Below are 11,841 nucleotides of genomic sequence, written 5' to 3'. Positions count from 1 at the left end.
ATATGAGCAAACTGTCAAATTCGTCCTATTTGTAGTAAAACGGGACGATTTTCTATTGGTCCGACATAAAGTCATAATTTTTTTAGATTATGACTTTATGTCGGCCACGATCGCAAACCGTAGTCTCGTACAAAACTAGCTTGGTTACGCTCCCTCCACATGTGGAGGGAGCGTAACCAAACTGGCGCGTAGGAGACTAACTCTGAGGCCGCACTCGCTGCCCTAATCCAAATAGTGCGAGATGTTTCGAGTGATAGGGGTGAAGTTTATGGTGTTGTTTCTTTGCAAATTCCCAATGTTTTTCGCGTCCAAATGTATTGGGAACTTTCATAATGATTGCATATTATCATTTTAGAAGAAAAAAAGAAAAATCTAAAAATTTAAAACGATCGTACAATAAGGCTTTAACAGAAGGTTCTTTCCAAAACCCACTTGTAATGATAACATACTAAAATAAAAACAACAGATAATAACCACTAACATCATCATCATGGTCGCCGTTGCAATGCACATCATGGCCAACATCAATTCAATTACTTTTGAGGTCGTCGCTAATTCCTTCCACAGACATTATTGAAAAAATGGTTATCAATATAGTCAACATACATAATAGACTGTATCTATTTTGGAAATAATAATGCTTGTAAGTTTAAGGGATAGGAAAGCAACGTTTGCACAGTATTTTTGTGGGACCTGAAGCACATCAGGCACACCAATACATTTCTGTTATATACCTCCCTGCTTTGTTTGGTTACAGCATATGCTTATCAAAACCAAACGGTTGCTGTAAGAAGACTACACCACCACCTGTTTGCTGATTACAGCAATGAATTTCGTCCTGTTCACAACAGCTCCACTACAACCAAAGTCATCATGCGATTGAAATTTCGAAGTCTTCTAACTATGGTAAAATATTCTTAAAAACATACATAAAATTATATTATCAAGATCATTAATTACAAAGAGATTAGACGCAAAGAGTATCTGCTCCGCCACGTTTGCGTGTCGCTCATGGGACCAAATAATGTACTTGTAGTACCTCTGCATTATTTCGCCATGCGCATATTGACCAAAGAATTATTAAAGTGCGTACTTGTTTTGGGTGTATACTATATACATGAGAGATGCGTTGTGCGAATAACGCGCGGTAACTGCAGTGGTATCAAAGAGAGCGGTAAAAATTCGCGTAAAGTCTGGAGTCATCTAAGACACATTGTACCTGGTAAAAATAAGTCTAATAATATAAATAATATCAAAACCAACGATGGTGTAAGTTCCGATCCTGAAGTTATTGCAAATAACCTTAATGAGTACTTCGCAAACATAGGCCCAACTCTAGCTCAGAATATACAAAATGGTCACGATAATGATGATAATGTTGTAACTAGTAATAGTAAGTGTGAACAGAGTGTACACACTATACCTAACAGTGTGGATAGTCACAAGTTCTCTTTCCAGCTTGTAAGTCATGAATATGTCCGTAAATATATTGAGACATTAAGTGAAAGTAAAGCAACTGGGAATGATAACATTTCGGCAAGGTTACTTAAGAAAGCAGGCGTTGCAATTATTGATCCTATCACGCACATCATCAATCTGTCTCTGAAGACCGGCATTTTTCCGAAAAGCTGGAAGAAAGCAAGAGTAAATCCTATTTACAAAGGTGCAGGTGAAAAACGGATCCTGGTAACTACAGGCCAATTGCCATTCTCCCAGTACTTTCAAAAATTGGTGAACGTGCAGTATTTGACCAGCTTTATGATCATATTAAGGGAAAACTGTACAGTTGTCAGTCAGGATTTAGGCCGGGATACAGTACTGAGACTTCTTTACTTAATGTCACCGATGACTGGTTCGATGCAATAGATAAGGGCAACGTCATAGGACTTGTTATGTTGGACCTTAAAAAAGCCTTCGACACTATGCACCATGAAACTTTAATTAATAAATTGAAATTGTATGATCTCGATGATGAATGTATAGCGTGGTTTAAAAATTACCTCTTAAATAGGTCACACAGTGTATCTATTAATGGTATCTCATCAAAACAAGCAGACTGTGTCTGTGGAATTCCACAAGGTCAATTCTTGGACCATTATTGTTCATTATATACATCAATGATCTCCCGAATGTAGTATCTTTTAGAACTAAAGTAAGTATGTATGCAGATGACACTGCCTTATACACTGTCTGTAAAGATGTAAATGACTTAAATTGTACCCTTAATACTGATTTGAAAAATGTATCTAATTGGCTTATACGTAACAAACTGAGTCTCAATGTACGCAAAACAGAACTTCTTGTAATGGGTTCTAAGCAGAGACTATGTAGGATTAACGATGAGAACATAAATGTTCATATTAATGGAACCAAGCTCACTCGTGTTAAAAAAATGTAAACATCTTGGTTTCATAATTGACGAAAATCTGTCATGGAATGACCATGTACATCATATTGAAAAGAAGGTAAAACCAGGCTTGTACTATCTTAATAAAGCAAGGTCACTTATTCCATCCAAGACACTCGATGTGTTATATAAGACCATCGTTGCACCTCACTTTGATTACTGTAATGTTATATGGGGTACATGCAACCAATCTTCTTTTCATAAGGTCCAAAAACTCCAAAACAGAGCTGCTAGAATCTCTACTGGTGTTGGTCGATATGAATCTGCGACGGCAGCATTAAGCACTATGAAGTGGCACAATTTAAGAAAAAGGCATGATAATCACCTTGCAAGTACTATGTATAAAATAATGAATAACCATGTGCCTTCCTATCTGACAAATAGATTTTCTATAAGAGATTCTGGATACAATCTAAGGGGCCACAAAAACGTTCTCATCCCAAAACCCAGAACAGAGTTCAAGAAAAGATCATTATCGTATAAAGGTGCAATATGCTGGAATGCTCTTCCTGATTTGACTAAACAAGCGTGCAATATTTCGCAATTTCAAAACAGGTTACTTAAGAAACATTATTTTTAAATGCAATCCATCTCAATATGTTTTATGTTTTAACTAGATATTATTTAACTAGATATTATTTGTCTTTGGAACCCGACGAGACAATCACATCATTGATGTTACGGCACTCTTCACCAGTATTCCCCCGGTTGATGCGGTGAAAGCGATACGTGAAGTGTTGAGACAAGATACAAGTTTGCACGAACGTACTGACTTGTCTCCGGATCAGTTGTGTGATTTGCTTCAATTATGCCTGGATAACACCTATTTTAGCTATGGCGGTCAATTTTACAAACAATCGCATGGTTGCAGTATGGGTTCACCTATTTCTCCGATCATTTCTAACCTATATATGGAGAACTTTGAACGCGTAGCATTGTCGACGTTTGACGGTATCGGTCCATCCAAGTGGTATCGTTATGTCGATGATACCTGGGTGTTAATTAAAGCCTGTGAACTAGATCGGTTTTTCAACCACATAAACCAAGTTGACCCCAATATCAAGTTCACCCAAGAAGGCTTATCAGACAACAAGCTCGCCTTTCTTGATTGTCTCGTTCACGTAGAGGAAGACCTTTCCCTGTCAGTATCTGTTTATCGAAAACAGACTCATACTGACCAGTATTTGCAGTTCGACTCAAACCATCCGCTAATCCAGAAACTCGGTGTGGTAAAGACTCTTTTCCATAGAGCGGAGATCATTGTCACCAAGGAATCCGAAAAGAAAGCGGAACAAGATCACCTGCGTAAAGCTCTCCACCATTGTGGCTTCAAGAACTGGGCAATTGATAAAGCCCTGAACTCAGGTGGAAAAGACGGTAAAGAGCCCACCAAACATTCCAACAGTAATTCTGGTAGAACTGCAAGTGCTACAATTCCTTACCACGGTGATCTATCAGAGAAACTTAAGCGCATATTCAGAGAGTATAACATCACAACTCACTTTAAGCCAGTCAATACCATACGCCAAGCCTTAGTCCACCCTAAGGACAAGCAACCCAAAGGCAGGCAGAGTGGACTTGTATGGTATTCAGTGTGCGGAGAGTTTCAATTGTAATGACACTTATATTGGAGAAACATCTCAACCACTTAAGAAACGGCTAAAACAACATCAACGGTCGAGTTCGGGCCCGGCTGAATCAGCGGTTTATACTCACCTTAAAGCCAGCAAACACGAGGTGGACCTAGAGGACGTCAAAGTCCTCGACCGCGAAGCACGGTGGTACGAACGGGGAGTGAAAGAAGCCATCTGGGTGCGAGCAGAACAACCATCCCTCAACCGTGGTGGAGGACTCAGGAACAACCTCTCACACGCCTGGGACAGAACCATCAGAACTCTACCTCGCCAAATGACGTCACAGGGTGACGTCATCGGTTCTCAAGGTGTTTAATATCACAACCCAGCTGAAGGTCAGTTGTACTGGCCGCAACGTTGGTTGCTCCAAGGTACGTGAATCTGGTTGAATAGATTGAACTTATTCCCTCATTAGATATTATTTGTGTAATTGTTTTTGGTGTTATTATTTTGAAAAATTGTAAATTTAACTTTGAATTATTTAAAGATTTATGTATTTTTTTAAGTTCTTTACATCTGTAAGATAATTGTTTTCAAAACGATCTCTTATCATGTTTTGTAATAACCTGTATATAATAATGTTCTTTTAATCTTGTTTTTATGTTTAATGTTTTACACCACGGACGTGTGGAAGAACAAATATTTTTGAACATGTAACCGTGTATAAATAAAGTGAATGAATGAATGAATGTTACAAAGACACGGATTATTCAAGGCGTACTATTGTAACGAGTCGTTAATGACTCAAGGCTAAAAAACACCCTTTTCCCAAATTCACTTCAAGATGCACAACAAAACACGCTGTTTAGAAGTTAAATAGTATTGAGTATTCTAATAAAAAAAAAGCATGGTTTAACAATAATTATGCGAGTCAACATAAACACATACAATCGATCATACATATACATTCTTTAGCAGAGTGATCGGGCAGCCTTCTTGTTGTTGGTTGTATTAAAGTTCTATTTCTCCATGCTCTTGATGTATATCCTGATTCACTTGTCCTGCGAAGATCACTTTTCATATCTCCAAAATGATGCTCTTTTCACCTTCCAAACAATTTCTAATTAAAAATAGGCCTGCATTGCAGCCCGGGGGTGCCAGTTGAACCGTCAATGAAGTCATCACCGACCAAAATTTCGCGGTAAAAGGGTATCTTTTTAAGCATAGGCCACGTCCCGCGCGGGACGCGAAAAGGGTCTCAATTTTGGTGTTTTCTGGAAAAAAGGGTACCTTTTTTACAATAGATATGTCGGCGTTTTGGGTTCATGAAAAATCAAAGTCCAGCATTTGACGTCAGCCGCTGTTTTCGTTCCTGATTGTAAACAACTTCTTACTTCCGGGTCTGTAAGTGTAATATATTAGTCTTGTGCCCGGTCTTGTACCATGATTAAAACTCGGTGATGTTTGTGCATGCTGCCGAGCGGGCTGCGTAGAGACGGGCGTAGAGACTACGAATTTTGTACAAGGTACAGATACTGTGTAATCGGAATGGATTACGACATACGTTTGACTGCTGAACCAGATATGACAGGAACCATGCCTTTTGGAAATCGTGAAGTGACATTTGCCATCAATCAATCAATCAATCAATTCTGGACTTCCCACCTCTTGTTTCAGGTGCACCGCTTTATGCGTGAATGTCACTGTTAACTCCAGACGAAAACACCACACTGTCACAATAGAAATATAAAACACTCAAAGCAAGCCAAGCTATATGTATAAAGTACATGCTCAGGTACTAGATTATGGTGTGAGTTCTAAATAGCATTTGAGCTGATGTAGAGAAGATATTATGAGTTAATGTAATGCATGCATGTAGGTGATGCATAAATATAATAGGTTCTGGCAATAGAAGGTATTTAACCCTGGCTTAAACCTTGCAACTAGCACAAATACATATAGGTGGCTAAAATACAAATTGTGCCACTTCAGATACAAATTACATATACAATTGCCAAGAATAGGAAATAAAACTTTTCCACTACAAATAACCTGTTGGTGTATGATCTTCCCAGGATGTAGGCCTACTTGTACTAATTGGATACCAATGAAATGATTGCAGCTTGTTTGTTGTGTATGACCACAATTTTGTGTTAACGATGATATCCCAGGCTATTTCATATTATAACAGAATTTGTATGTAAAGGGATTGGAAATACACTAGGTAAATATTGCTTTCTACCTTCGTCAGTGAAAAGGGTCATTGGGACATGTAAGGTCAGTGATATGGGTACCTTTGTTTGCACCATGGCTGTGGTCAGTGATTTGGGTATCCTTTTTTCATAGCAGGTCAGTGGTAAGGGTTACCTTTCAGCCCTTGGGCATGTCAGTGTTTTGGGTGAAAAATAAAAGTGTCTGGTCAGTGATGACAACATGCAATGGTATATGAGTGGCACCCCCGGGCATTGCAGTTGTCCACCTGTTGCCACTTACATAGCAGATGTGTTGTTTCATAAATCAGACTTCAGCAAGTCGACAGATGAATATATTCCTTTCTTGTAAGAGGTACGCACTTCGACGTATTCTAGATATTATCCGATATTACTGGCTTGTAGTTCTATGACTAATATTTCTGGTTTGCAATTTCCTTTCTTTGACGGAAATGGACTGTAAGCACATTAGCTAGCCCACAACAACACTGAACTGTGTAGAATTATTGTGTTTACATTTGTTTATACCAAACATCAGGAAAATCCCATTATATTAATAACCAATTACTATTTTCACAATATATGTGCAATCCCTGGGGTGCAATCTGGGAATCCCAGGATTATAAACATTAACCTTTCACATTACATCACTTCCTGTAGATTTTCCCAAAATGATGTCATATCCACTTAACAATCTTGGGGATTCCCCATCCATAAATAGTCCTGACTTTGTTTACAGTGATTACATTACAAAAGGGTTTCCCAAATATAATTATACACCAACTCTTGCAAAAGGGTTTCCCATGGAAGTATTTCTAAATTGTAAACAAACATAATTAAATTAAATTAAATTGCTCAGGGCACATCACACCAGAATGCAATTGATTCAGCAGAAAATTTTGATGTCGTCGTCACTTTCCCTAAAACTCGTTTGTTGGGATCATCTTGGCATTGCATTCTCAATTTTTAGTTTGTTTGTTTTATTTCTTCTTTAACCTAGGACACTCAATTCGTTCAGTGAAAACGCTATAAATCATATGTTCTCCCTTGAGGCCCAGGTAGCGTTATAGGTATAAGGCATAACTCGGAGGACGCAAACAAGTACATATTTTGAATCTAAGTGTATGGGACTCGTGGCACACTTTTTGGCTCCCACAAATATGGTGGAGTCGGTAATATTTGGGTTTAATCTCTTTGGATAGCTTTTACCTGGTTCTCGAATTCCCTGTGTAAAATATTGGGCAGCTGATCATGGTTGCGATGGTTAGCTTTAGATGTCGAGCAGCCTCCATGAATGATGTCAATTAGTGATCTTAATGCCGAGGAAAATGATTGATATTTTGCTATATATTTTCAAAGTTATCAGAATAAGATCATACTTCCGGTATAAAGGTATTGGTTCTAGCCACTGGAGTGCATTTAGCGTCACATATAACACGGGTGACATCATTATTTTAAGTAAAACAACGAGGCGAAGCCGAAAAATAATGATGTCGCCCGTGTTATATTAGACCCTCCCTCGGGTCCATGGAGAACGACTGGTAATGTAGATTACATAGCATTAAAAATCAACCCAATACATGGACCCTCCCAGTCTGTAAGCAATTTGACTTCCAGTTCCCACAAAATGCTGGGAGTTCACTTTTACGGATTTGGAGTCACGCAATCTTTCTATATACCACGTCCATGTTTTCACTACATTAACGTTTGTGTAAGCGACTAAACAACGATATTGTATCCGACCAATCAACGCAGCTTGGCAGCGCGGGGATATTTGAAAAGGCTTCCCTAGCTAAATAATGTGCAAACATTTGCAAACCGCACGCGATAATATACGCAATATGGACAATAGGCCTAAGTCCGAGTCGAGTGGTTGCCTTTTATTATTGCGCGTACCATGGGTCTATCAGACGCGTGCCACTTGAGCTCAATACCTCTCAGTTGTTGACAAGTGTCCCATCCGATCTTGCGTCACATCCCGCGGCATAGCTTTGTGCTACCATATTTGAATTGAAACTGGGGCGGGGCTTTCGTAATTGACATCGGAATCACCGTGCTTCGTTGAACGAATATTTGGAAGTGAGATCTCTAACAGATTGGACCAGTCTCGGAATCAGCGCTCAATGGACTTTCGCGTTCACTTATAATACGAGTATATTTCTATATTGCTGCATGGTTGACTGTGGTGGGTGTAATTAGTGGCGTCGATTTGTGGATGAAGAGGAATGGGTTTTTGGCATTGAAGAAAATAAGGGGGGGGGGGAGTTGGCATTTTTTTTCATAGGGCATTACGTAATTATTTATTGTTACATTATCCAGAGATGGAACCGAACCGAGACTGGGGGCCAGTCTAGTGTTATATGAGACGATAGATGCACGACAGCGGCTAAAATTATCTTTAATCACATTCTTAAACACTTTAAGTAATGATATTTCTATTTGAATTTAAAAATTCAAATAGAAATATACGCGTATCGCAATGATGCACATATCGTGTCATACAGGGTGTAACAATAAAATTTGTACAATTGCATTTTGACTTCTCAGTTAAAAACTAAAAGAGTTACGGCACAAGTGTTATATGCAATAGAATCAGCAATATCTTGGCTAAAAGAAGACGTTTAGTTGGTTTCTTTACTAACTTGGGTTCAAAAGTTATGTCCAATTAATTAAATCGTCCAGAAAACGTGTTGGGCCACTTTTGCCATGTTATCGTATATCACGTTTGAACCGCGTATATTGTGTTTATCGTGCATTGAACATAAAGAACTGACACAAAAGAATTATAAGTTGTGTTTCTTCATACAATTAACATGAACTTAATAATAATATGATATTTCTTTAAAATCTATAAATGAAGTCATGAAATTTCTTTCAAATTATCTTATAAATAAAGTAATTTCTCATATCCCTGAGATATCATTGGTAAAACTGAGAACAGTTTTTGCACCCATAAGTACAAAACAATCAAAATGTGAAATTAAGTTCAGCTGGGCTTCTAGCTGTGCTGGGGCGACCACTATTGCCAGCATTTCTGTCAACAAATTTATATACTTCTCATAGTTATATGTAATTGTATGCCTTGAAGGAAGACGTGAGTTTGGAAAATGAGCTATAAACAATCTTATGGTTTCTGCTTGACTCCATATGTGCTACCGAATGTCACAATCATAAAAATACGCTCTTCCAACATGAATTGGGGTTGGAGGTGTTGAGCTTCAGCCACGATTTCTAGTAAATGAGGTTGTTATGTCAGTGCTAAGTTGTGACTTTCAAAAACTCAAGGAGATATTCTATTATGTAATCATTTCTACCACTTCGAATACCCCATTGTTTAAATCGACCTATCATAAGAGGACCGTCCAACTGGTCCATGGTTCAACTCTATTCAGTCACTTTTGTAACACTTAGACAAAAGTGGCCCAAGCGGTTTTAACACTAGGTTACATAATTGGCTATATCTTCACTTGTATACCTACGATTTTATTGGAACAAAGCTTATCTGGTGGCTAAAGAAATTATCTTGATAGACATATTAATAACAAACCATAAAATAGGCGGCATACTTGTGTCATTCTATTTTCAAAGTTGTACAAATTTTATTGTTACACCCTGTATTACACGGGTAAGAACCAATAATATTGGAAGAACGTTCTCAAGTGTTTAAGAATTTACAATATAAGCTAATTGCATCATTGCTGATAATGTACATCGATAAAAGTGATTTTGTTAATTTTATTTCCCTTTTCTCTTCAAAGGATACCCGCGAGCAAATGTTTGCAATGCAGACCTGGTCTAAATTAGTAAGTTTATCTCTTCATTGTAATATTTCAACTCATTACCAAAAATTTCAAATAGTTAAAGGCACATTCAGTGATTTGTTCATTCGGACGATCGCAAAAATCATCAAAGTTCAGATTTTTGTCATTGTTATAGATGTGCTAACATACCTGCTAGCAGTTCAGCCGAAAGCCGTGCATTTAAGACAAAATAGGCATTTCTATGAAATTTTCTCTCTTCTCTCTTCTCGCTTTCTTTTTTTTCTTTCTTTCTTTCTTTCTTTCTTTCTTTCTTTCTTTCTTTCTTTCTTTCTTTCTTTCTTCCTTTCTTTCTTTCTTTCTTTTTCTTTCTTTCTTTCTTTCTTTCTTTCTTTCTTTCTTTCTTTCTTTCTTTCTTTTTCTTCTTCTTCTTCTTCGTCTTCTTCTCTCGTCTTCTTCGTCTTCTTCTTCGTCTTCTTCGTCTTCTTCTTCGTCTTCTTCTTCGTCTTCTTCTTCTTCTTCTTCGTCTTCTTCTAGACATGGACTGACGAGTTCCTTACATGGAATCCCAAGGATTACGATGGTATAAAAAGACACTCTGTTCCTGTGGCCAAGCTATGGGTGCCAGACATAACGTTGTATGATAGGTATGTCGGCCTCTCCAATGGTTTATTCCTTTAGCTAATTAATATGTAATATGGTAATTAGATATAACTATCATTAACCTAATTCAAATATTACTGTTATTGCGGCTGTCCACATTTCAAAACGTGTCTAATAGTATATTTTTTCATTTTGGTTTAAGTGTTGATATTCATTATGGAATCAACAAAGACGATATTGTTACTCAGCTGTATCCAGATGGAACTGTAATTTCGTATTTTCCAGCAATTTACACATCAACTTGTAAAATGCATGTTCGGTGGTTCCCGTTTGACGTGCAGGTTTGCGAAATGATATTTTCTCCATGGGCTCACGACGGTTTTGAAATTGACCTGCAGCCAGAAAATAGCACGGATGCCACTTCATTCAAGTAAGCTTGGGCTTTGAAACTTTAATGCACCAATGAAATAAGTAAACACGCTAGCGAATGGCCATAAGTATGTATATCAAAATCCGCAACAGTTTTCTGCTAAAAATGTCTATGTATGTTGTATAACTGATTATTTCTGATATTTCTCTTTAATGAAAATTAATGTGCAGAATACCGATTCTACCACTTTGCCCTAAAATCAAAACCAGCGAAACTCAACTCAGAAAGTATCGAAACGATTATAGATGGTCAGATATATCGGGAACTGAAATATATAGCAAAAACTTATTTAATGTTTACAAAGCGCAGCTTTCTCCTGCGCATTTTGATACCTCTTTTGTTGCTCTACGATATCATTTGGTCGAGTTATGGTGGCTTGAGTGGCTTCAAGTCGGGATATTGAAAGTTGCACTTAGCTCCTATTCAAGCCAATTGCGATGCACTGTTACCAGAGAGTTCTTGGAAAGAGAGGGGGTGGATACTCTCGACTGGCCTGCAAAGAGCCCTGATCTTAGTCCACTAGAACACTTGTGGGACACTCTTAAGAGGAAAGCTAACAAGGCAATCAAGCCTGACACCACCTTAGAAGGCCTTTGGCGACAGCATCCTGCTCAGAAAATGGCGAGACATTGACCAAGGAAAGATAAGACATCTTGTTCAGAGCATGCGACGACGAATCCAGGCAGTGATCGGATGGGCACACCAAGTATTGAGATGTCAGCAGAAAGAGTTCATGAGATAAGTCAGAGATAAGTAAAGGGTAGCAAGTATGGAAGTTGGAAGTCAAAGGAGTAAAATAAAGTAAAGTTCATGGTTAAGGGGGTACTACACCCCTGCCCAATTTTGTGCCTATTTTTGC

At 38.1% G+C, this 11,841-nt stretch overlaps 1 long non-coding RNA gene across 1 annotated transcript; it reads left to right on the top strand.

Moving 5' to 3' along the window:
• The first annotated feature begins 774 nt into the window (after positions 1-774).
• Positions 775-10,596, top strand: LOC140136436 (uncharacterized). Its single transcript, XR_011856658.1, has 3 exons — positions 775-906; positions 9,950-9,994; positions 10,487-10,596. It is a non-coding gene; the product is annotated as an uncharacterized lncRNA (long non-coding RNA).
• The last annotated feature ends 1,245 nt before the right edge of the window (positions 10,597-11,841 follow it).

This window comes from Amphiura filiformis, chromosome 2, assembly GCF_039555335.1.
Source record: "Amphiura filiformis chromosome 2, Afil_fr2py, whole genome shotgun sequence".
Classification (NCBI taxonomy): domain Eukaryota; kingdom Metazoa; phylum Echinodermata; class Ophiuroidea; order Amphilepidida; family Amphiuridae; genus Amphiura; species Amphiura filiformis.
Note: the sequence above shows the minus strand (reverse complement) of the source record. Positions and strands in the feature narration are given on the sequence as shown.